Below are 24,949 nucleotides of genomic sequence, written 5' to 3' on the forward strand. Positions count from 1 at the left end.
CGGAGAGTGCGGGGCGAGCCGCCGCCATCCCGGGAGCCCCCAGCCCCGCGGCGGCGGGGGGAAAGGGGGGAAAGGGGGGGGCCGGCGCCCGGGGGGCGGGGGGGGGGGGCAGGGAGGAGGAGGAGGAGGAGGAGGAGGAGGAGGCGAATCCGAAAGGTGGGATACTACACCCTGCTGGCGGCGGCGGTGGTGCTGCGGGCCGGCCGGGGTCCCCCTGGCAGGACCTCTCTGTGAGGGGGAGGACTCTTCTTCATAGGGGGAGGGTGCCGGCGCCGCCGCTCCTCCGGGCCTCCCTGTCCCCCTCTTCTGGGCGCCTCTCTCTCTCTCCTCCTCTCACTTTCTTTAAGCTAAGCGGGGAGTGGAAGATGGTAGGTTGCTCCCTTCTCCTCCTCCTCTTCGCTCGCTCTCGCCTCTGTGGGGTCCTTTTCCTTCCCCCTCTCCGCGGGGGGCTCCTCCTGCGGCGGGGAGGAGGGGGCGGGCGGGGAGGGAGGCACGAAGCCGAAGAGGCGCAGGAGGAGAGAAACTGTGACACAAAAACAAGCCGAGAAGCTGAACTCTTCTTCAATCCCATTCACCCGGCCCGGCCGCAGCACCGCTCTCCGGGATCCCTCCGCCGCCGGCCTGCCTGCCTGCCTGCCTCAGGCGCGCTCCCGACGCGCCGCCGCCGCGCGCGCGCCCCGGCCCGCCGCCGCCGCCGCCGGAGACCCACGGCGGGGGGGGCACGGGGGGGTGCTGGCGGGGCGCGCGGAGCGAGGGGCCCGCGCCTCCCCCTTCCTGTCACCCAGCGGGGGGCCGCCGGCCGGGCCCGGGCCGGGGCTGAGCCGGGAGGGCGGGCTCGGCGTTTCTGCTGAGGGGGGACTACTTGACGTGTCGGTGCGGCGAATTTATTTCCCTTTGCCTAAGGAACGGGCTGTGCTGCGGCTCCCATTGCCTAGGGAAAAAGCCCGGATGTAAAGTGAGTGAAACTAAAGTAGAGTGAAGTAGGGCACCAAACTCTGCCGGAGCGGCCCCGCCGGCCGCGCCACCGGGGGGCACCGGCCAGCCCCGCCGCTGCCGGCGGCGCCGCGGGGGGCCCGGGGGGCTCAGGCAGGGCATGAGGAGGCCGATGGCCGGGGTGGGGTTGGGGTTGCTGGCTACCGGAGCGCTGCCCCCCCCCCCCCCCCCCCCGCCTCCGCCTGATCCCGCCGCCTCCCCTCCCCCCGGCCGGCCGGCGCGCGGGGCTCGGCGGGGGCGGCGCGCGCGGGCGCGCGGGCGCGGGGCCGCGCGCAGGAAGCTGGGGCGGGCGGGAGGAGGCGCGCGGGGCCCCGCACAGGAAGTTGATGCAACAGGGGGGGGGGCAGGAAGCTGCCGCTGCGGCGGGGGGGGGGGGGGAGGGGGGCGAGAGGGTGGGGGGGGTGAGGAAGCGCGGCATCCTCATCCCCATCCCCATCCTCATCCCCATGCAAGGGGCTTTGCTGCTGCAGCGCGGCCGGGCGGCCCGGCACCCCCCGCGCCCCGCCGGCCCTGCCATGTTACCCGCACAGACCCCGAGCGGCCGGGCAGGGCTCGCCCTCCTCCTCCTCCTCCTCCTCCTCTTCCCCCTCCTCCTCCTCCTCTCCGCCGGCCTCCGCCGCTGCGTTCCGCCTTCGTGCAACGGGCTTTGCTTATTTATTTATTAACTTACTACTCCAGTGACGGGGGATGCTGCCATTTGCTTTCGCGCAACCAGCGGGGATCAGCAGCACATCAGCTTTCCCTGCCTTTTACTTTTTATTTATTTATTTATTTATTTCCCCTCCCAAAAGCACCAAAAAAAAAAAGTTTCATAGGCAGGTTCAAAGCAATGAAGTTGCATATCACAAATTCGAACGTTTTCTGCGGTGCCCGCTGACATGAAAGGCAAATAAACGTGAATTCAACTCGCGAACAACAGGACCAGGGGTGCGAGGCTCCTCAGCCTTGCGTATGTTCCTGGGTGCGTGTGAGAAGGCAGCTGGGGGGCCATCGTGTGTCGTCGTGTCCCCCCCCCCAGTTTCCAGCCCCGGCGCAATGGGTTGCCCAAAGCCGAGCAGCCAACCCACGCAGGACCAGTCCTTATCTGCAATAAACTAGCTTAAGTTTACAGGCATGGCATGCACCTCCTGCGCATCTCCGGCTCCTGAGAGTCTCCAGAGTGTCAGAAATACTGAAAACCTCGCCTTTCTATCAGAGCCACCATTGCTAAAGCAGTGGGACTTGTTCTGGACGCTGTGGGATTTGCATGAGCTCTCACAGAAAGACGGCGTTTGATGCAATGCAAAACCGATTTTTTTTAATAGCCTCTCGCATCGCTTTATTTCTTCAAAATGTTCACAAGTTGGGAAGAAAAGTAAGTGTTTGCATTATCTCTGCAGATGCTTCAGGAAGCCACGATGAACTCATTATTATGTTGTGAAACTAAATCCATAAAGCAGTCATGATGAGTAACTCAGGGACTCGTCGTAATTGGGCAGTAATGCAGAGTTTTATCATCTGGAGGATTCTGGTGTGCTCAACGTGAGCGGGGATTTACAGCAAGGTTCCCTCTCAACTGTCAAAAAACTGGGCTACTGAACCATTGTTTATTTAATTACTGTTAATTTCCCACTTTTTTTCCATCAGTCGGTTGCCAAGTTCTGTGTGATTTAATTGTGAACTTTACAACATTTGGTGCCTTTCTTAAAGCTGTAGCTTCTGGACTCACACAATTATGCAAGAAACTTGGGTTTATATTTTTTTAATTAAGTTTCTAGCCTGTGGGTTTGTAGATATGAGCTTGAAGACACAAACCTTCAAGGCACAAAAAGGAAAAGGTATGAAGCAAATAGAGGCATCCAAAAGTACCTTTTTTTTTACTATATATAATGTCACATTATTTGGCTTTTTCTTTTTGAGGCAGTCCCTCGTATACCCTCCTCCCCTTTTTTTTTTCTCTCTTTTTCTCCCACCCCTCCACACACCCCTCACACCCCCCAAGCTGGATATGATTCTGAACAGCAGGGTTGATGGAGTACTAAAAAAATAAAAACACAGAAAATACTGGGGTGCTTATCAAATCGTTCCTGATAGGTGCACAGTTCATGGGTTAACAGATAAGGTCATGTGCATAGGACTACCAAAAATTCTAACAGCCATCACAGCAGGTTTTCTAACATGTCCAACTGTGACAAGAAGTGTTATGGTTAGTATAATAAAGGTACTACACTATTTTTAATAAATGTATATTTGCTTTTTAGACTTCTTTCTACTTCCCTTCTCTACAGCCATTCAATGCATCAAGTAGCACCGGGATCAGGTCGATTACTGTCAGATCTGCACATTAGTTTACTGAGATTTCTCCTGGGGCTGGGGCACTGTCCAGCCCCCTCCCTCCTCTCAGCCCTCCAGTCTCAAGTCCATAACCAATTTTTAAACCCCTCCAAAAATCCCAGCCCCGGTACTCAGATATTTTTTTTTCCCCTCTCCATGCAGAAGTTTTACTACCAGCAGTTCAAGCTGCTGAGGCCAAGTGTTACAATGCAGATGACAGCCTGGATTTTAATTTTAGCTTCAGTTAGGGTTTGAAGCAAGAAGAGGGGCTCAGCTTACTCTGAAAACAATCAGACCAGAGTTGCTTTTGTCCTTCAGAGTTTTTGATAGAGGCACCAGAAAAAATAAATACCTAGTAAAGCCTGCTTATTTCACTGGTTTTTATCTTTCTGGCTAACAAGCAAGTTAAAAGAAGCTAGAACGAGTGATTAAGCGTTATTAGAGATTCGGTGTGTTTATTCTGCTGAGGAGTCAATACACACAGTTTGACTAAAGTTTGTTTTAGAGATGAACTCTGGACAAAGTTCAAAGAAAAAAATAATCATTAGCTGTTACCGTAGATGTGCAAAGAAATGTTACATGGTTCGTCTTAGAACTCAGACAGTGATGGGTATCTCATGATTCTGGCTATATTCGTTCGGTGCACACTACCCACAGTGTTTTTCACCTGGGTCAAGCCAGGTAGAGTGGCTCAGACCGTTTTATACCCTGAACTCTGCAGTTTAAGCCACAGATCCTGATGATCACAGACCAGCTGAGAGTTTCTCCTTTAAAAATGGCGCATATATGCTACTCCTTTTCTCAGACTTGCGATGGTGAAAAGGAGTGGTCCCAACCTCCATGCTACTGAGCTTCACTTCCATGTCAGCTAAAAGGGCCTCCAGAGGTGTACGTGTAGCATTTACCTTCCAGCAGCATTAGAAGTCATTTCATGTATGCAACTGGGAGCAATGGCACCATCAGAGGCACAGCTCAATGCTTGAATAAACTGGCTGGGTCCGTTTGTTGGCTTCAGACAGAGATACCTAGCATGCTTTCCTTGCAGTGAAAGGAAATCCTGCTAGAAGCCTAGGGGGAAAAAATTCCCTTCTTCACTTTCTGAGTCTTCGTGCACGAAGTTGCCCTCCGCACCTCTGCCTCCAAATCTGCTCCTTGCCAAAAGCCGTAGTTCCATTTGTCCAGATTTTCCACTTTCTGCTTGATCGCATCACCCTGGATGCTCACCCACTCCCCTTTGCCAAGTTTGTTTCCTAAGAGCGCTTACAAGTACAAGGCAAATCTGAAGTCTTTCCAAAGTTAGTGGAAAACCCACACAATTCATCCAGCTTCTAGTGAGAACTTGCAAGCAGCTGCTCGACAACGTTTCTGTTATTTTGTCAGTTTGGGTGAATTTCAGAGAAAGGAGCACAGTCGGTGTAAAGTATTAATGCAGGGGCATCTTAAGAGTAATCAGTTGTTATTACTGACAATTGCTGCACCAAGTGTTCAAAATAACAAGTTACATCATAACGTGCTAGTTGTGCTGTAGCCATCTCACAGAGCCGTTTGCTGAGAAGGCTCGAAGCACAACCCGAGAAGAAGACATTAGTTAACATGCAGAAACAGTCTTGTAGCTACTCACGTTAAAAGGAATTAGCAGCAAGCGCAAAGACTCCTAAGCTACAGGTCACGGACAGAGGTGACAGCAGAGCAGCCACACAGCACGCTTTCTCTTCCCCTGATTTTCAGCAACAAAACTACCTTAAAAACTAACCCAAGAGTCAGTAAGTTGCCTATTGCTGGTTTTCACCGTGCTTTTGGCAGGGATGCTAGGTGGCTGCAAATAAGAGGGGAGATAGCCTGTGCAGCCATGCTTAAAAGAGAAAGCCGTAAGACCATTTCAGGCAAGACATGCCCCAGCCTATGAAAACAGTCGGGAACCTGCCTGTTTTTCTCATCGGTGTTTGAACACGGGGTTATCTCTCCAGCAGGATCCAGGCAGAGAGCTCCTTCTACAAGCAAATATTTTCCTCTTCCCAGGGTCAGGGAAGGATAGGGCATCACTCACTCCCAGATGATAAGGAAAATTAAGCAGACGGTTTAGCCTACCAGTTGGGGCCGGAGCCTGAAAACATGAGACACTCGCCATTAAGGGCATCAGCCTAAGCACAAACTGCATTGCTTAACACAGCCACCTCCGACTTCGGCCACGGGTTATTGCCTTACACAGGAGCTGTTGCTTACAGCAGCCACTGCAACAGACCCCTGCTTACCCCTGGCCCATCTGAAAGGACTTCTTGGCTTTGGCAGCTGTCGGTCGGTCCAGCTGGGAGCAGTGCAGCTGCAAATCTCAGCTCTTCTGATGCTCTGCCTGGGAGGCAACAGTTGACTGGGTGAGCTAAAAACAGTCATAGGAGCTCACTGCCTGGGATCTATATTCCAGGAAAGGTAGTTCAGCCTTCGGGCTGCCCCGTTCCTTTTGCAAAATTCATGTTCTCCAGGCTGCCCCCCAGCAGCAGAGCCAGAGGACGCCTGTCAGTGCAGCACAGCATCATGTCTGTAGCGGGATTTCACCGGGGATGCGAGCTCTTCCCAGGTCAGCCTAGAAGGGATGACTCCGTCTTGCTTTCTCTTCCCCTGATTGCTTACTGGTTTGCTTACCAGCAATACTGGTTATGGTGTACAGAAAGCAGAGGGCTCTAGCTCAGAGGGGGTGGCCTGGCCTGTTGCATCAGAGAGCAGGGGGGGCCTGTGGGGACCCACCATCATCTTGTACCTGCCAGCAGCTCCCAGAGCTCTTCTTCCTTGGCTCCCTTCTTAGGGTTTCAGTCATCTTAAGGTTTCCGTATGTAAAGTCAGGAAGGCTGGCAGCTCTTTATCTGATCTGACCTCTAGCAAAATGCTGACTATTTCAAGCAGTAATTCTGTGTCACATCTGCAGTTTGGGGGGGTGGGGAGGGGGCACGGGGGGCAGAGTGTCTCTTACCCTTCACAAGCCATTGCTCTCTGCTTCTGAAGGTGCATCTGCTTTCAGAGAGGCTGGTGGTCTGGCCGCTTCCAGATTGAAGGAAGATCTGAGCATCGATACTGTCTCTGGGAATCGAGAGGAATGGGTTTCCTTGCCCTTTTTTTATCTTTTCTCTTTAAGTAGATGTGAGCAATCATAAAGGGGACATTGCTCATGGCTCTCAGGTGGCTGGCCAGGCTGACTAAGCACGCTTACGGATCCTGTACACTGTTTAGAATCACAATGAGCTAGAAATTGCGTGCCAAGATGCAAACGGTCCAGGGAACAGTTTCTCATTTTTAAGCCAGTGGTATGAAGTATCCGAGGAGCAATTGCAGCTCCATTATCAGGTAAAAGAAGCTCTTTTTGGCTCATCGCCCTTTTTGTTAAACAACATAACGTTCCCTAATTCAGGCTGATTTTTTGTAACGTTGGTCACCCCGCTAGATTTTGCAGCTGGAGACTGTTGGACCACTAGTGATCAGGGATATCTAGTCTTCATCAAAATACCCTTTACCAGAATTGTCTCACTTTTATTTTTGAGGAGCTTGGAGGGGAGAAAGTTTAGTAGAATTAGAAAGCTGTGGATGTCAATGAAACCACTGAGCAAGTTTTCAAGGACCCACTGAAAGGAAATGACAGCTTTTGTAATGGAACCTTTTGGTGTGTCACTAACCTGATAAGTAAATACAAGTGCAGAGTGGTACACCAAGGGCACAAGCCACAGACCATGACAACTCACTGCCAGGTTGTAATGCAGGCATATAGACATCTCAACAGGTAGACCTTCTGCCACATGCACAGAAATTGGACATTGTGGCAAACAGTGTCCACAAAAGAAGTCCATTCCTGTAAGCGATGTAACAGCGGTAAACAGGACGTCACGTCTTTTTAGTTCTCTTGGGTGTTAGTGGTCATTCTAGCACCTCGCAGGAGAGATGTGATGAAGCAGAGCCTGGCCTGAGGAACATAAAATGTAAAAGATCACTACAGGGGAGAGGCAGGGAACGCAGGTGCCTTAGGAAAACTAGGTAATAATGATAACTTCAGGATGTTAAGTACTTCAAGTATAAATACTGATTGTGGTTTTCAAAAATATTTGCATAAATTTGGTCCCCAAGTCCTTCCCTATCGCTAGATACATAAAGAGCCTGGGGTTTGAGTGGATGGAGCACCTAGAAAGCAATTCAGTTCCCTTTAAGTATTTAACTAGGTGTATATCTGAGCTGCCAGTTTGGGACTATCAGCTGAGCAGCATCTTCTCGTATAGAATGATGCAGCAAGAAGAGTATTGGTGTTTAGGAGCCATGCAGAAGTAGTAAGCTTTTGGGAAGTATCAGACTACTGGGTTCCTGTGTATTTATTATGTGTTGTTCTGACTTCACTGTGCCGCAGAGTAGCCCAGCATAGGCACGGGGAGAGGGGAGGGCAGAGGAGCTCTGAAACAGCTGTTTTGAAGGAGGGATGGGGAAGGGGGATCCAGGAGCGGAGCTGTGCCTGGCTATGTGTGTGAGAATGAAAGAGTTAACAATGACTCAGTAGACAGAGAGGTCAGTGCCAGTGCAGGGATTCAGAGTGGGTTTTCACGGCCTAACAATAAATAGTGTTAGTCAACTCTAGATTATCTGGGATTAAGTGTATCTAGGGTGCAGATGCCCCCCGAGGTGAGTATGCTGAACTAGTGTGGGCTCATGGGAGCGCTGCCGTGCTCACGCAGCACTGTGCCACACAGCATCGCATCTTCTGGGGAGCTGTGACCTCCTGCCCTCCACAGTCCCCAGAGTCACCAATCCTTCCTGACGGTGTGGCACCCTCTTCTCTGAGCTTCCTGGGCAGGTCTGGCTATTTCTGGGCTTCTGCTTTGGCTGCATTATCTCACCTTGCCGCTTTCTCAGGTAATCCGGAGGTGAATTGGCTGTGTTCTCAACAGCCTGGGAAGGGGCAAAGTAAACATCAAAAAAGAGTCAGTACTGATGGACATGGAAGGTGCCTGCACAGCGAGATGATGCCCTTTTTACTTAGTCATGTCTTCCAATACAGCTACGGCATCGTAAATTCAGAGGCACGTGTATGTAGAGAGAGGTCTACACAGATATTTTATTTATAATTGATTTTAATATCTTCCACTCAAGTCTTCTGTTGTTTGAGTGATAGGCAAGTTGCAAAATATATCACTCAAGAGTTAGGGAGTTCAGCAATTAAGCCTGTTTGTGCATTCTTTGTGTTCAAAATTGATTAATAACAGTAACATACACCAACATTACGCTTTTCAGCTAAAAGACAGTTAGATAATGCCAATATATTCACAAATCTCATTGGTATTGCTTCCCTATGGGAGTAGTACGCATAAGCACAAACATATTTTTCTCTCACTAGGAGGGACAGAATGAAAAGGCTGTTTCTTTCAAAACTCTATTAGGCCATCAAGTGGAAACATGACATAATTTGATTAATTTTTCTCACAGTGGACTTGGAAACACCATAGTGAATTTGAGTAAAAACCTACGATAGCTTGAAAACATTGCAAAGTTGCAGGTCACCTTAGTCTCACTGGCAATATCAGTGGGGCTCCTGAAAGCATCAGCTTTGTGCTTGCCGTCAGCCAGGTAGTTAAAGAAGGACTTGGAAGTTAATCTATATAAAGTCTATACAATTCCACGGGAGCTTGTATTTTGCCCATTTACAAAGCCATTGCATGCCCAACCCATCAGAGCAAGCTGAATGATGTTGTGTCAAAGAAGTTGTGGTAGAACTAGAAAGGCAGCAGAAGGGATAGGGAATAAAAAAACCCATGGGAACTAGGACTTTTCAGCTGAAATAAGAGAAAACTGAGAGGGAACATGAAGAGGGCTGCTAGATGGAGAGCGGCAGGGAGGAGGAGAATAGCGAGCTCACGCTCACTGTTCCTCAAGATGCAAGAGTGAGTGGCACCAAGTGAAATGATTAGACAACGATTAAAACAAACAAGAAGCCAATACTTTTTTGCTCCATGCATAATTACATTTGGAACTCATTGCTGCAAGATTTCATGGAGCCTGAAAGTATAAACAGGTTCAGAAAGGCATGAAACAAGTCCACTGAAGGGTGCAACATCTGACTCAGCAAGCCTTTTTACCACTGAATGCCAGAGGCTACCAGCAAGAAAATCCTTCTGGTTGGACCCCGTTTCTTACAGTCCTCCTTTAGTACCCGAGTTGGGACATTATCTGAGAAAGACACATCTTTGGTCTCCGTCAGTATTGTCACTTTTATGAGTTCAGGAATAAAGGAAGTAGAAATATTTTGGTGGAGAAGGAAAAAAAAATCAGTGCAAGAGGCTTCTTCTCAATTCACATGTGCCAATGGTATAGACTTTGCTCTTTATTTGAATAGAGTGAAACTTCTTGTACCGTAGGTTGGGGTTTTTTTCTTCTGAGAATGAAAACAGGCCTTGCATTGTCATTCATATCACATTTATTGGAATGAGAGGCAGTTTATCTTTTAATAAAAACACACTGTTCAAACGGGAATCACATAAGGGGGCTGCTCGATGGCTGTGGAGGAAATGGGCTACACATTCCTACTAAACCAAAACAGCATCCTTGCTCTCTGCCACTTGAAATACTGTTCACAGGCAGCTGGTGCAGGCAGGAGCTGGCTGGGAGACAGCCCGGGGGGATGCTGGTGGAGCCCAGTGCCCAGTGTGGCTCTGCCGGGCCCCTGCGGTGGATTTGCTGCTGCCCACCAGCACGCTGCCATCCCAGTCAGCCTCTTCTCTGGACAGATGGAGAGCAGTGTCCATCCACCCCGCAGCTTCCAGTAGGGGCCACTGCTACGCAGAGGAGGAGGAGGAAGAAGAAGAAGAAGAAGAAGAAGAAGAAGAAGAAGGAGAAGGAGAATTAGGAAGAGGAGAGGGAAGAGTTCAGAAAGCATCACAGTCTTAGAATCATAGAATTATTGAATCGTTGAGGTTGGAAAAGACCTTTAAAATCATCAAGCCCAGCCATTACCCCAGCACTGCCAAGCCCACCCCTAAACTGTGTCCCTAAGCACCGCATCTGCGTATTTGTTAAACACTTCTTGAGGTTTTATTTCCAGGCATGAGGACATCTGTTTGTAAACGGCTTGGCAAATGTGTATGAAGTTTTACTGTTTCTGCTGAGCTGCACTAGAGGAAAGGGATCACCACTAGGAACTGCAGAGGCTGCTTCATTTCCACCTCAGATGTTCCTTGCAGGGATGGAAAAGTCACCCCTCTTCCCAAACCCTTCTCCCTGCACCATGTGAACTTAGAGGAGCAAGTGGATCCCTTGTTCCTGAGGGGACATCTGAGGCTGGGGAGGTGAAATGTCCCATGCGACAGCACTTCAGAGAGGAAGCTATGCATATTATAACAATAATCAAGTTCTCTTTACAAATATCTATATGCAAATTGCAGCTTCCAGTTTGGACCTAAAGAAAGGCTTGTGTGCCTAAAAGCTGGTTAGTGTTTTCTGGAGATAGTGATTGATCTCATAATAATCTTACCTTCAAGACTGCCCTTCTTTATCCTTAGACCATGGCAACGACAGCACTACTAAATATAATACTGAGACTTGTAAGATGTATTTTTAACTCCCTAGTTTCACGTGAACCATGTCTTCCCTCTCTTGCATGGGATGCTTGCTGCTTTCTAGGGCTCCAGTACAAGCAAAACTGAATTTACAGGGCCAGTGAGTAATTATATCAATGGCTGTTTCTGGGGAATTCACTCAAAAGTTTAAAATTATTTAGCGAATCCCTCCTGGCAAAGATAAGAAGACTGTATGAGGAATATTAACCTTGATGGATAAAATGAGAGACCTCAAACTCTGCCTACCCTCATGGAGAAGAAATGCCACCTCTACAGATTTAGGGAAAAATTAAAGGAAAATGTCAAAATACATAAAGGTGCTAAAAGACCATTTCCAGCCTGCCACGCCCTCAGCAATTCTGCTTTCATCCAGAACTGAAAAAAATTAATTATTTCCCAGAAACAAATGTTTCTCAGCTATTTGTAAAGAGCTAAGGGATAGGAAGGTACACCCCTTCTACAGTGGAGTCCTCAGAGGGGATCGAATAGCTTGTGTTTATTTATCTTCACTAGCATAACCGGCTGTCAGTGGATTATCTCCTTCTGGCATCGAGATGGCTCTTTTTCACCATCAGGCAGCTGCAGAAGCAGCAGAGATTTTTTTTTGCTGATTTTTGGCTTCCTAGCTCAATGTCTCTCTTCCTTTGGTTGCTGGTGTGAACTGCTTGGTGGGGAATCTGCCTCTGAGGCCAGCCTGTCCTGCTTCCCTTGCTATGCATCTGAAAAGTTCAGAGGCTTCTTCTTTGTTTCAGTGTTGAGGCTAAAATGGTGTGATTAGATAGATAAACAATAGTGTCATTTTGCATCCTCTGGCTCGAGATGCAGCTGCCCCCTTGATGTGCTTTGAAATGATACAGGCACAGGAGCTTGTGCTGGGAAGCAGGGGGATTCTCCACTGCAAGGTGGGATTGTCCCAGCTGTACAACGCTTGTCACGGCACAGCAGCACCAACACCTGATTCAGATGAGAATCACGGGTTTGGGGCACTGTGCAAGCAGTTAAGGAAAAAACTATTTCCACCCCTGAAAACATAATATACAGCATTGGCACTAACGCGCTCCAGCCCTTATCTCAGTCTGAAACTGCATGCGGTGCGAAAAGGTGCCCTTTGCCGTTCCCTGCCTTGCTGCTAGTGGCAACCCTAACCCTGAGCTGAACATCTGCAGAGGAGAGACACTCGTGCGGGAACACAGCGTGCCACCTTAGGATGGCTCAGATGTGGGCCTTATCTCCCCCTGGAAGCAGAACCCCAATACAGTAATGAGGATCCCCTACAACTGCTGGCTGCTGCGTTCCCCCCGCCACAGCGCAGTGCGTGCGGGGAAGCTCCTTTCTGTTGGCCTCAGCGGGGGCATCTCGGGTTGTGTCACTCTGAGGAGGCTGCAGGTGGGGAGGAGTGAGGAAGGTCCCTGTGACACTTTCGTCTGTGGGGGTCGGGGATATCTCAACAGTGTGTGGGCTGGGGCAGGGGGGTGCCTGGGGGTTACACCTGCATCTGGAGTGGTCCAGGGTGCTCCCATGTGATGGGGCTCAGAAGAGAGTAATTTGGGGGCTGCCTCCTCAGCATTTTAAGGTGAGGACTGGTCACCTCAATTACAAGGGGACTGAGCTGCTTTGTTTGAGACCAGCAGAGGTTCCTCAGTCCCAGGGATATGATGATGGCAATGATGCCTCAAGAAAGAGACCCCAGACTGCCACAGTTCAGAAGCATCCCTTAAGCCTCCATTTGGGGTGATGTGGGACATCTCAGTTTGGCACTGACACCTTGGATTCACACCGTGCATTGATTCTGAGGGGACACTCCGCATTTGGGCAGGTCTCTGGACCTCAGTCCATTTGCCTTGATAGAGGAATATTGAGGGTCAGGATGCAACCATCTGGATGGGGAGCTAGCTCGAGGCACACCAGTTTTTTGAGTGCAGGAGTGCGGGATACAGAGGGGACTGGAGAACCTCGGTTCATGGAGGTGAGGTTGCCCAAGAGCACCTCCATGGTGGTGCCAGGATACTTGAGTATGGTGGGTGTCAGAAGAGCAGAGCCTGGAGGTCTCTGGGTGTTTGGATTTGGGAGGGTACCAGGCAGCTCAGCTGGAAGGCACACATGGTGCTGAGCAGCATCTCCACTGCGTCACTGGCTTCTTAATTTGGGAGGATACCATTGTGCCTTCATCTCCTGTGAAACCCCTGCTCCACACAGTACTTCTGGCAACCTTTATGCAGTTGATGGGAGGAGTGGAGGAAAATATCCAAGTCCAAATTTATACAGGTTTCCCATGTCCACGCTCAGACCTAGTGGCAGGGTCTGGTGGGAAACACTGGGCTGAGCAGCACTCTTGGGTATGGCAAGCACCTCCGTGGTCAAAACCAAGAGGGTGGTCGCTGTGCATTAGTCCCCCTGCTGCAGTCCAAGGTGGGGGCTTGCTCCGCAAGCTATGGTGAGGTTCAGAAAGTGTCCTGGTGAGGCTCAGGTTTCCTGGTGAGGTTCAGAAAGTTTCCTGGTGAGGATCAGAAGGTTTCCTGATGAGGTTCAGAAAGTCAGCTGGTGAGGCTCAGAAAGTTTCATGGTGAGGCACTGCCATTCCTGCCTGGCTCCTGGTCTTCCAGCTTTACCGTTGTCCCAGTTCAAAAGCAAGGCAGAGACCCCAGGGTGGGGGAAGGCTCGCTAGCCATAACAGGGTAAAAAGAGAAAAAGGAACCTGAACTTTTCCTAATTCAGATCAAATATTTGGATCAGAACAGAAGGTCAAAAGAGATTAGGCCTGTTTGAATATGAAGCAGAGGGGACCAAAGACCATAAGGTCAGGTGTTGAAAGTGAGTAGAGAATAGATGTGTGATGGGCCCGCACATGGTGGAGGGGCATAGTCCTTTCTACTGGTGTTCAGAGAGGAACTGTAATGTTTTAGATATTTCCCTTTGATGAGAAGGAACGAAATACTGAAGGCACCCAGGGAAGCTGCATGAGCTTATCAGGGAGAGTACATAGTCCCAGTGACACGTGCGGGGCACATGCATTGGCAGGGGCAGGTAGGAGGTGGCTTCTAGAGGTGGGCACCTGGAGAGGGAGAGAGATGAAGAGGAGGCATAGGCAGCAAAAGTACCTCCAGAGGGCATCCGAGTAGGGTGGGTGAGGAAAATGAGGAAAATACAATCTGAAACCGAGTTGTTTGAGAACAGCAGCAGAAAGTAAAATCGGGCTGAAAAACGTGAAAGGGAAAGATGAAAGAAAAACAACATAACCAGGGAGAAAGTGAGAACAAAGAGAGAGAACCAGACTCTGAAACCCACCCGAAAAGTGAGTCCCTCACTCCCTATCCCTCACTGCGGTGAATATTTGGAGGATTTGACTTGCTGCCTGGGACAAATTATGTTAAGTAATGGGGAGGATAATGGGTTTTACACTTGGAGGGATCTTCTTGCCTCCCTGCTGCTGTTTCAGTAACAAGTGTTTGGCTTTACATGATGACCTTTGTATAAGGAAGGGCTCTACAGTAGGTCAAGGATTTTACTCTGAAGTAAGGGCAGTAAGGGCTGGGACTAGGAAAAGTGACTGAGTGTGCTTGAAAACATTTACATGCTTAAGAAAGTGTGTGTTCATATTGTTGTAATATTTTTATAAAGATTCAGTTTAGAGCTGTTGTAGGGAGGAATTCTGAAATACTCCACAGCTTTTCTCCTTTCCTCCCATATTTCTGTCTTCCCCCAAGATTCAAACAGTCTTCACCTTTTTCCATGCTATGTTTTAGGATTACTGTTGTCTTTTTTTTTTTTTTCTAGCTCCTTTTATTTCTCATAGACTCACCTATTTTAGGATTTGAATTTCTTTTTTCTTTCATTCCTTCTTTTCCCGCTTTCTTTCCCTTCCAGCCCTAAGTGCTTTCCTCATTGCAAGTGTAATTCTACCTTTAATTACTCCTCTCCATGAAATCTCCCTTCTCTCCTGCCTCCTAATGCACATTCTCTTTCACATCCTCCTACTTCCCCTTCCTCTCCCCTAGCTTCCCATCTCTTTCCCTCCATCCTTCCTTGACACTTTTCTTTCCTCTCCTTGTTCCTGCCTGGATGAGTGTCCCTTCCTGCCTTCCTCTCCCCCCACCCTCTTCCTTGCTCGCTTGCAACTCCCCTGCCCCCCAGCTTTCCCTTCCTGCGATGCCCCACTCCCGCCTGAATGTCTCCGTCTCTCCTCCTTGTGGAAGACAGGCCTGGGATAGCCTGTGAGAGAGACAAGCCTGAAAAGAAGGATTTACAATGAGAACTTGACAAGAATGTGGAAAGCTGAAAAGGAAGCAAAGTGTGTAGGAAGAAAGAAAAGGAAGGGAAATGAGGGAAATGAGACCAGGGAGACAAAACTAGAGAGAAGAAATAAAAGTCACAAAAACACTCAGATTGGGGGGGGGCGGGACCAAACAGCTGGAAAACGCAGTAGAAAAGATAAGGGTGTTCCTAGTTATCTGGCGCTGTGGCAATGAGTCAGAATCACCGAGTTTCCGATCTCCTATTCAAATGTAAACAAATATTTCTTCATCTTTCTTGCAGTGGTGCCCAAAGGGTGCCAATCAACCCACAGCACAGCGGGGTTATTTGCACAGAGAGACCTCACAACCCTGGCAGCACTTTTGCTGTAAGGCAAAGGCGAAGAGTAGTAGGAGGGTACAGCACACCTGCAAAGTTGTCAGGCAGGGGGGTTAATAACTGGTTGGGGGTTTTGTTTTTGTTTTCTTTCACCAAACCTGGAACACATGAACTTGCGTGCCCACAGATGGGCCAGGATGATGCCTCTGGCAGGAGAGCCTGCCTTTCACCAGCTCTGGTACTCCTCTTTGGCCTGAGAGATGTCCAGCAGCCAGATATTCTGCTCCTCTGCCCTTTGCTTCCCATAACTGAACCCTACACGCTCCCGATAACTCTCACCTTGTATATTTGGTAAAAGCCTAACCTCAGTGTTTAGGTACGTGAACTAGAAAGAAGTGCAAGACTGACCCTCATTAATGATTATCATATTCTCGGACTGTGAAGTCTGTGTGATCTACCCATTTTGCTCTTCTCTTCGGACTCACAACCACATGAAAATAAATAGTTATGATAAAAATTGATTACCTTTTCTAGGTACGTCTTGCCTATATCTGGCCATATGTCAGTGTGAGACTGCCTCGCCCTTTACTTTGTATTTGCCAGGAGAAGCTAAGTAAAGGTTGTATTAACTGCTATTTGCCCTGGTCCTGTAGTATGCAGCCAGGGTGAAATTCAAAGACAATTTAGAATGCTATCACCAGTCCTACTGATGGTATTTTGCACTCCTTTTATTTAGTACAAAGCAAATTGTACCTCAGGTGCTTAATTTTCTTCTAAAAAAATTAAGACATTAAACATATTTGCTTTTCAGCTTGCGAACACTCCATCCCTCTGATGCAGTGGTTCTGACTTCCTGGGGACTGCCAGTCTAGAAATGTTTGTGCAGAGCTGCTCACTGTACAAATACACCTTTAGGATCCACTCGTAGCGAGTACTCCCCATTTAAATCCACATAAGTTGGTCATGAAGCAGAAGGGTCACTGAATACACTCTGGTCTGTACAATTGCAATCAATTTCTGAAGAGCAGAAAGTTTCCTTAGGCAGCAAAAATACGTTAGCTCCATCAGCAAGACAGCACAGATTGAGGCTGTTGGCACTTAATAATACGTAAATTGTCAGGAATCCCAAGTCACCCATTGACACCAGCTCTGCCGAAGGTGATGACTGTGCCCCGTCTCTCTCAAATCTGCCCCGTCTCTCTCAAATCCGCCACAAGTCTTGCCCAACCCTTGTTGGCTATTTCTGGCATGACCTAGTGAAGCCCTTAAAGAGGCTTCAGTACTGGAAGGGATCACACCTTTTGTAACGCTGTATGTGAAGCGTGCAGCAGAGAACAGGAAAACAAGCCGCAAGACAAGCGATCTATGCTCAGATCTCTTTTTCAGTGGCTTGCTGGTGGTGTGCTAGCCAAATCACTGGATTTCTCTGCCTACTCTTCCTTATGCAAACAAGGGGAAGGGATACTTAGTCATTATTATAACATCTAGGGATGCAAATTACTGTGTCAATGATTACTGTTTGTTCTCAAAATACATTCCATTTCCCTTTATCCCATTTACAACACCGGATTAGTCACTTTCAATATTACAGAATCATAACCATTCATTCCTTCAGATGGAGTACTAGTTTCCCTAAAAAGAAAAGCAGTTCTGAGAGGTGGGCCACTATTTCACACAAGGGTCTGCGGGATCAAGTTGCTTAGATACTGGGGTGATGGAGGTTATTAAGTACAGAGGTGACCAACAAATAGCACTAAGAAGTGCATAATATATTGAGGATATAGCAAACGCTTGTCTAATGTAACATCTGATGGCTAATGAGGATTTGTAACTCATCTGTAAGAACAGCTTTACTTTCTTGCAATGATACTGATTGCATCAGGAATTTCATAGTAGTGCAGAACAGTACATAAATTAAAATCATTAGACTGATGGGATACACAACTATTAGCACGCATCACTGTGCTTCCTTGAATGTGGATTTTACAAAGCAGGAAATATCTTCAATAACCTACCTACATCTTTGTGGTTTTACAAAGGAGTTTTTCACGACTGCATGTGTATTAGTGCCAACTTCTCCCTCACTGAATTTGGAATTACAAAAAAATCCCTGATCTCTAACTATATATATTGTCCTAGTGAGGGAGGAAAATGTTTTATTGAAGCTTGCTGGAATTTTGAATGAGCTTTAATCACTGAGATACTGGAGACAATTACTCGGGCTATGGCTACACACAAAATTGTGGTGATTGAACTGAAGATTGGAAACTGATAAAGCAGTTCAAGCCTGTACAAAAATACCTTTCTCAGCTCAGGTCAGTGTGGGCTTTATACACCTTTCCTCGCAGGTAAGCAGGAAGTAGCAGTTGTCATACATCTTGATTCTTACAAGGATTTGACACCATTCCAGATGACATTCTCCTAAGCAAACAAAGAAAATATAGTTTAGATGAAATCCTAAAAAAGTAGGTGCGTGACTGGTTAAAAAAATAGCTTTAAAACCCAGTTAACAATTGTTCTCTGTCAGACTTAGAGGAATTTTTGAACAGGGTCCTTCCAACATCTGCGTGGAATCCATTTTATGCAGTATTTTCATTAACAACCTGTGATGAGGGAATAAAGAGTACTCATAAAATCTGCAGACATCATCTAGCTGGGAGAGGATGCAAACAGTTTGGTGGATGGACTGAGAATTCAAAATGATCTTGCTAAATTGGAGAAAATCAACAACTCAGTAAAGAAAAGTGCGAAGTGCTACATTTAAGAGGAGGAAATCAAAAGCACAAAGAGAAAATGGGGAATAAGTGGCCAGGCGGCAGTACTGCAGAAAGGCAGCTGGGGGTGTGAGCCATGAACTGAACAGGAGTCAACAGTGTGGTGCTGTTCCAGAAAAAAGGCAGAACTACTGTGGGGAGCTGGGTGCACAACACAGCAAGTGACCGGTTTGCTCTGCCTGGCACGGGGAAGGCCAGACACCGACTGAAGGTTTCACAGCGGAGCTGCAAACCTAAGAAGAGGCTTTGAGAGCACGTCCTGTGAAGAAAGGTTAAGATGGTTTGTTTAAGAAGGGCAAGACTAGAGAATGATGTGGTAACCGTTGGCTTGTGGAGATGAAATGTTCTCACTGACTGCTGGGAGTGGGACAAGAAGAGGTTTCTGCTTCAAAACAGAAACCCGGGGAAGATGCCCTGGTATTTAGGCATAAGGGAACGAAGTTGTGGAGCTACTAAGGTGGCTGTGCACAGTGTTCTTCATGTTGGGACCAACTTCTTCTGGGGATTCTGTAGGTATGGTCAGGCCTGCCAGTGGGCAGCAAATGTAGGATGCCAACGGAAACAAGCTCAAGGCACCTGCTCAGGGTGGCCGCAACTGAACTGTGCCACCCCAGATATGAAGACAAAATGACTTATTTTGCTGTAAAGCCCTCAGATACCAACATCTAATTTGACAGTGAAAGCAGAGCAGCTTCCTCCTACCTGCCAAATTACAGAGAAACCCTGTGGCAGCTGATGGAAAAAGGCCATGAATTATGTTCCCGGCCTCTCCTGTTGAGCTGTTTCTGAACATCTTGGTGAGGAGATCCCAGGAGGCTTCCCAGAGGCAATATAAAGTGCCTAAGCCCTTGTCAGTGCAGGCAGTCTCTGCTTGTCTGCTTATATCCATGTGGACATTTTGCGTTTCAGTAGCTGCTAGTCTCTGTTGTGATTTAACTGGGGAAAAAAATTGACAATTTTTTCCTCCGCGTTTTCAATTCTCCCTAGAGCTGGCTGCACTTTCTTTAAATACCAGAGCTTTGAATTTCATTGAGGAAACAAACCAACCAAAACCGCAGAACAATTCTGGAACCCAGTGAGTTTTTCACCCCGTTTCTTGACCTGGAGAAGGAAACATAGCCAATGGTGAGTGGCAAATACAGGTTTGCTAACCTCCACTGGCCAAATCTGGTGACTAATGTCTCCTTTCTTTTGGATGAAATGGGATTAACAGATGTATATTGGTCTTGAAACTAGAACATAGGGTTCTAGTAAAAGTTGGGAAGTTGGGAAGCTCTGTGGAGATCCATCGTTACTTAGGAAGCTGTGTCCTCTGCAATTGACTGTAACTGGTAGGATGCAACAAAACTGAACTCCTTGCTGTGGAGTGGGGGGAGAAGACCAAATAGCTCCGTGGAGGAGCGTGTGGCTCAGCAGGCAGAGGGCTGGATGGGCAGGTAGCGGGAGCTGGGACTCACTGGACTTATTCCATGACACTGGGGAAACCATTTCACCTGTCCCCGTGTCACAACAGCTCCAACTGTAAAATGAGATAACGAGCCTGGCTTTTCCTTATAAATAACTTTCCTTATGAATGACTTCCCTTATAAATAACTTGCCTTATAAGTAGCTTACACGGCAAATACTACATAGGACATAACAGGCTCTGTGGCATTTTTTTGTAATACACACATTTCCGAACACAAATAGCTCAGTAAAACAGTTACAGATGCTATGCTTCTTAAGGGAAACATGTGCTTTCAAAATGTGTTGTTAGTATAAAAAACCAATTCATTGGACTGATTTAAATGTATTACCAAGCATCTAACCTGCAGTAATTTAATTGCAAAAATTTAATTGCAAAATTAAAACAATTAGCAAAGCAGCCCTCAGTGTTCATGATAATTCATCCATTTTATGCAGAAATTCATAGCATCTGAAGCACCCTACAAAAGAAACAAAATAAATACTAATGGAAGATGGGGCTTTTTTTGCAAACTTTTTGGGTTAGAGTTAAAACAAGTAACTTTACCCATTAGTCACAGAGTGGCTGCTTACTCAGGCTGGAAGCCAGTCCATGCCAGCACTTACTGGATGAAATCCACGTGGCACAGCCCAGCATAACGAGACATCTCCCATGTGACAGCGACTAAGGGGGCAAAGAGGTGTCTTGTGATCCCAATTCATGGGCACACAGGACAAGATCTTCCAACAGTTAAGCAGATAAATAAGCTGCAACCACAGGCTGAGCTGGTTCACCTGGGGAAACTGCTTCACATAAAACACCCTGTCTACTCTTCCTGAAATGTTCTTGCAAATAAGCAGCTTCTCATATGGTGAAGCTTCTCCTCTACTTGCAGGTGGAAGTTTATACACTGGCTAGTGCTTGTTGGTGGCCCCAACATGCTGCCATTTGTTGGAGAAGATAAAAAACTTCGGTCCATTTTATTCTCTGCCCATGGCCAGACAACGGCGATTAGTTGGGGAACATTTGAATTGGCATTGGCGCCTCAGCGGTTCTTTGCAGGATGGATGCTTTGGGTTTCTTCTTGACTTTGGCTGGGGCTTCAGAAGCCAAGTTCACGTCGGGAACAGTGGGCCTGGGGCTTTCCTCCCCTATCCTTCCAGGAACCGCTCTTCACTTCTGAGAATTATCGAGTGCTGAGATTGCTGGCTGAGGTGGTTTTTGGTGGAGCAGGCAGAGCAGATGAATTTGACCTGGTTAGCGGGAACACACTGATCTCATCAAATATTTCTAAGTATCCAGTGGGTTTATTTCAGTTCGAGTCAAAAAAACTTCACTTCCACAAGGTAAAAATGTCTCATTTAAATTATCTTAAGAAGGCAACTGTGAAGTTCAGTTCTCCAGCCTTGTCAAAACAAGGGTCTTCAACCAGACTGTTGCTGGGCTCCTGGCACCACCCTAGCAATGGGAGTATTTCTCCGTACAGGAAATTGTTTGTGAAACTCGGCTTAGCCCTTTCACAACACCCTCTTCGCACTTTCCAGGAGCCATTTAACACTTAGCACAGTAAGCGATATGTGGCCAAGGAGAAGGGAACAGAAGAATGATTTATTAGGGCTGACTGCTGTTTGAGGGAATTTGCTTATTAAAGCAGATGGTAATATCAGAAACAGTAATCAGGTGTTGTGGTAGGCAGAAAAAAAACCTTCCAGTGCTAAATTTCTCCAGACTCTGATTCGGCTCCTTCTTAACCAAATCAAAATCTGCAGTCACTAGAAGCTCAGTGGAATCTACATCTTTATTCAGTATATAACTTGTCTGAACTTAGTTGCCCGCTCTTGAAGAACTGGCCAGTTGTCCAGATATTTCCCCTTTTAAATAAGCACATGCTGTATGTGCGAGAGAAAGTGACTGCTGAAGATCTGTTAAAAGGGGTAGCATGTTTGGTGAACTGCTCCAGGACAAGCTGCTCCTGAGCAGCTTCCTGGCTCGCTCTTTCACATCATCAGCTCACATGCCCGTGATTTAGACTTCAGACTGAAGTCTTCCGTGTCTGATACCCAGCTTGCTGTACCTCACTGCCATCTCTGTTGTGCCTTGTGGCTGGGAAAGCTCTGCCCATGCCCTCTGTGAAGCAGACAGCTCAGCCCTGACATGCTTTTTATAATCTTTTGTATTTCTGTCCTTTTGGTCCACAGACAATTTTCTTTTATAGTTTCCTACCAAATACAATACACAAACTTAGCATGCTCGCTTCACTGGCACATTTTGAACCCCTTTTTCTAGCAGACCTTCCCTAAGTTACCATCCCTTTATAGATTTTCCACTGATTTCCACTCATGTTTCTGTGGATGTTCCTTCCTCTGCATGACCTGGAGACAGCTTGGCAGCCCGAGGCAGCCTAAGGAGCTGCTTCTATGCAGAAACTGCAGGTCCTAGAGTGTGCTGAGCCAACATCAAAGATAAAACATTAAAGATACTGACACAGCAATGGCACTGGCAATCAGCTCTTGCACGTGTGAAGAATCTGTAAGGATGTCCTTATGCATCTCCTTCTTCTATCCGATTAAGGTGATCTGCTACCGTTTACATCAATTTGCCAAATTTATATATATATTTGCCAGTTTGGTCTGCTGTTAGCAAGGACATTAATGCCTGTGAAAGTTTCCATGTTCTCATAATTATCTACTACCTGTTATAAGTTTGATCACTTCTTGAGTACAGAGTTTTTTGCTTTAGCCAAGTGCTATGAACCCCTTTATAATTCCCAGTTTTTACAAGGGCAGGGAGCTAACCTGGGTTAACCCTGCACTTCTCCTTTGTTTCCTAGCTTTGTTTGGATTTTGTTTCAAATACTCAGTGGTTTTGCAAAAGGTAGGTGTTTCACAGAATTCAGAACATGAGTCAGAAGGCTGCAAAAGTGGAAAGAATTAATTCCTTGCTTATCCCATCCCTTTGCACTGCAACCCCAGGCTCCTGCAGGGAACAGATGACATGACACCACCAACATACTGGCGCACAGTAAGCACGAGCACTTCTCACTGCACAGCCACCTTGCTGCCAGGGTGGTGGGGACAGACTGGAGCCAGCTGCCAGCTAGCAACTCCTACCAGTATAGCCACAGCCACTGGGGGTTCAGTGCCCAGGTCTTTCCCCAGCCTCTCAGAGTTTGTAGTTGGCATGAAATGTCACGCTGCTCACAACATACCGGTCAGTAGCCAAGCTGTCAGTGAAAACCAGCTCTACCATATGAACTGCTGTGACATCTGAGTTAGAGTCAGCTTTATTCAGTAGGGAACAGCCAGCTTGGATGGCTAATTGCCATCCACGGTTCTCTCTTCCTTCAAGATCTTCCTCCAGATTTACATCTTGGACCTGTCTTGGCATCTGGATGAGGCTGGTGCTCACGTACCAGTGCAGTGAGACGAAGACGGGTAGGATCTATGCAAAGCCCCTCACTACAAGAGGCAGCTTTAGCATCACCTCTGCCCTCCATCCCCCAAGGAAAACTCCCCTCTTGGACGGCTTAGTAAAACCAGGAAATGTTATGCTGGCGATGCAGTCGGTCCCTAGGCCTGGACAAGCATTCGAGGCCTCCTCTACCACGGCGCTGCTCTGAGGGGCCGGGGTGGGGGGGCCGGGGCAGCACTCCCCGCTGGGGGGGCAGCACTCCCCGCTGGGGGGGCAGCGATCCCCGCTGGGGGGGCAGCACTCCCCGCTGGGGGGGGAGCGATCCCCTCTGGGGGGGCTGCGATCCCCGCTGGGGGGGCCCAGGCGGGCCCGGGCCTGCTGCGGGGTTAATGCCCAGGCGCCGAGCTGAACGCCTCGGGCGCTCAGGAGAAAAACGCTCATCCCGGCCTTAATGCAGGCGGCGCACCCTTACAGGACCGATCCCCTCATTAAAAAAAAAAACAAAAAAACTATATATGTGCAAAAATAAGATGGTACCCGAGCCCCTCTCGCCCCGAGGCGCGGCCGCGCAGGGCGGCAGGCCCCAGCTGATGGCGGCGGCCGCGGCTCCGCCCTCTTCCGCCTTGGCCGCGGCGGCGGCGCCCCCTGGCGGCCGCGCGGGGTGCGGGCAGCCCCCGCCTCGGGGTGGTCATCGTCCTCCGGTGATGGGGTACCGCAGCGCCAGGGGGGTTGGCTCCGGGCTGGTGGTGTTTGTTTCTTGGGGTTTTTTCTGACTAAAATGACGTTAAATACCATCGGATTTTTACTAGAAATCGCGCAAACTTTCCTCAAAAATCACCGATGGCGTCTGGGGCCGTGAAATAAGCCGGGGGAGGGAATCCTCCTGCTTTCACCTGCAGGGAGCGGGTCCCTCGCTTCATCTGCCGAAACACCCTCGGCGGTGGCCCAGCGCCCGCGGCGCAGACACGGACACGGAAATGGACGGGGACAGGAACACGGACACCGACACGGGCACAGACACGGAGGCGGCAGTACCTCCCGCCCGCCGCCAGGGGGCAGCGCCGGCGCGGGCCGGGCCGGGGGCTGCGCGCGCAGCGCCTCCGCGGCGTCAGGGCGGGCGGGGGCGGTGCGTCCCCTCATGGCGGCCCGGGGGCTGAGGGAGCCGGCGGTAGGCTGGGGCGCCCTGGCTTTGTGGCCGGCTGCAGGGGTCCTCGGTGGGCGGCCCGCCGGTGGGCGGCCCCCGGGAGCCGAGCCGAGGCGGCGCCGGCGGTGCTGCCGGCAGGGGGGGGGGTCGGGCCTGGGGGGTCTGGCCTGTTGGCAGGGCCAGAGCCCGGTGTCCCGCCCGCCCTGTCACACTTCCACACACCGCAACGTAAATACTTAGCAGGTGGGGTGGGAAGGGCCTAGGTTTGCCCGTTGCCCCGTTTGTGGGTCCGGGGCAGGTCGAATGGGTGCCTGGGGCAGGGGCGGGTGAGTGTGGTGAGCCAAGGTGGATCCTGCTCGCTCCAGCCCCTGCTTCGCCTCCAGTGGTTGCCTCTACCAGCTGAAGGAGAGCAGCACCATCTGTCTTCTGCTTTTCTTTTTCCAAAACGTACATGCTTCACAGATTGCCAGTGTTCGCCCTATAAGTAGCACTCCGTACCGTGTAATTTGCCTTTTTACTTTTCTTCTTCCAGTGCTCCATTGCTGTTTTCTCCACTACGAAGAGCAGCAAAGAATGAGTGGCATTGGGGGCCATGAGAGACAATGAGATCACTTCAAAAGGGAGGAGAGAGAGAATGAAAATTAACTTCTCAGCTCTCATCCTGATTTTTCATGTAAAAAGGTGCATAGCTGTAGGATATGGAAGTCTCTGGCCCACATGCTTC

At 48.8% G+C, this 24,949-nt stretch overlaps 1 protein-coding gene and 1 long non-coding RNA gene across 8 annotated transcripts in view; one reads left to right on the forward strand and one right to left on the reverse strand.

The window, feature by feature from the left end:
* The window catches only part of PHF21A (PHD finger protein 21A), a 132,913-nt gene extending 132,327 nt beyond the window's left edge, over positions 1-586 (reverse strand). For 3 of the 7 annotated variants that reach the window (XM_080395924.1, XM_080395931.1, XM_080395932.1), the window contains exon 1: positions 171-584. The gene's annotated coding sequence lies outside the window, so the exon portion shown is untranslated. Of the gene's footprint in view, positions 1-170 lie in introns of all 7 variants that reach the window. The other 4 variants (XM_080395925.1, XM_080395937.1, XM_080395938.1 and 1 more) reach the window with 3 other exon arrangements.
* A 647-nt stretch (positions 587-1,233) lies between these two features.
* LOC308067314 overlaps positions 1,234-24,949 on the forward strand; it is a 41,414-nt gene continuing 17,698 nt past the window's right edge. The window contains exon 1 of the long non-coding RNA XR_013929525.1: positions 1,234-24,906. This is a non-coding gene — a long non-coding RNA (uncharacterized lncRNA). The remainder of the gene's footprint in view (positions 24,907-24,949) is intronic.

This window comes from Falco punctatus, assembly GCF_963210335.1.
Source record: "Falco punctatus genome assembly, chromosome: 7".
Taxonomy (NCBI): Eukaryota; Metazoa; Chordata; class Aves; order Falconiformes; family Falconidae; genus Falco; species Falco punctatus.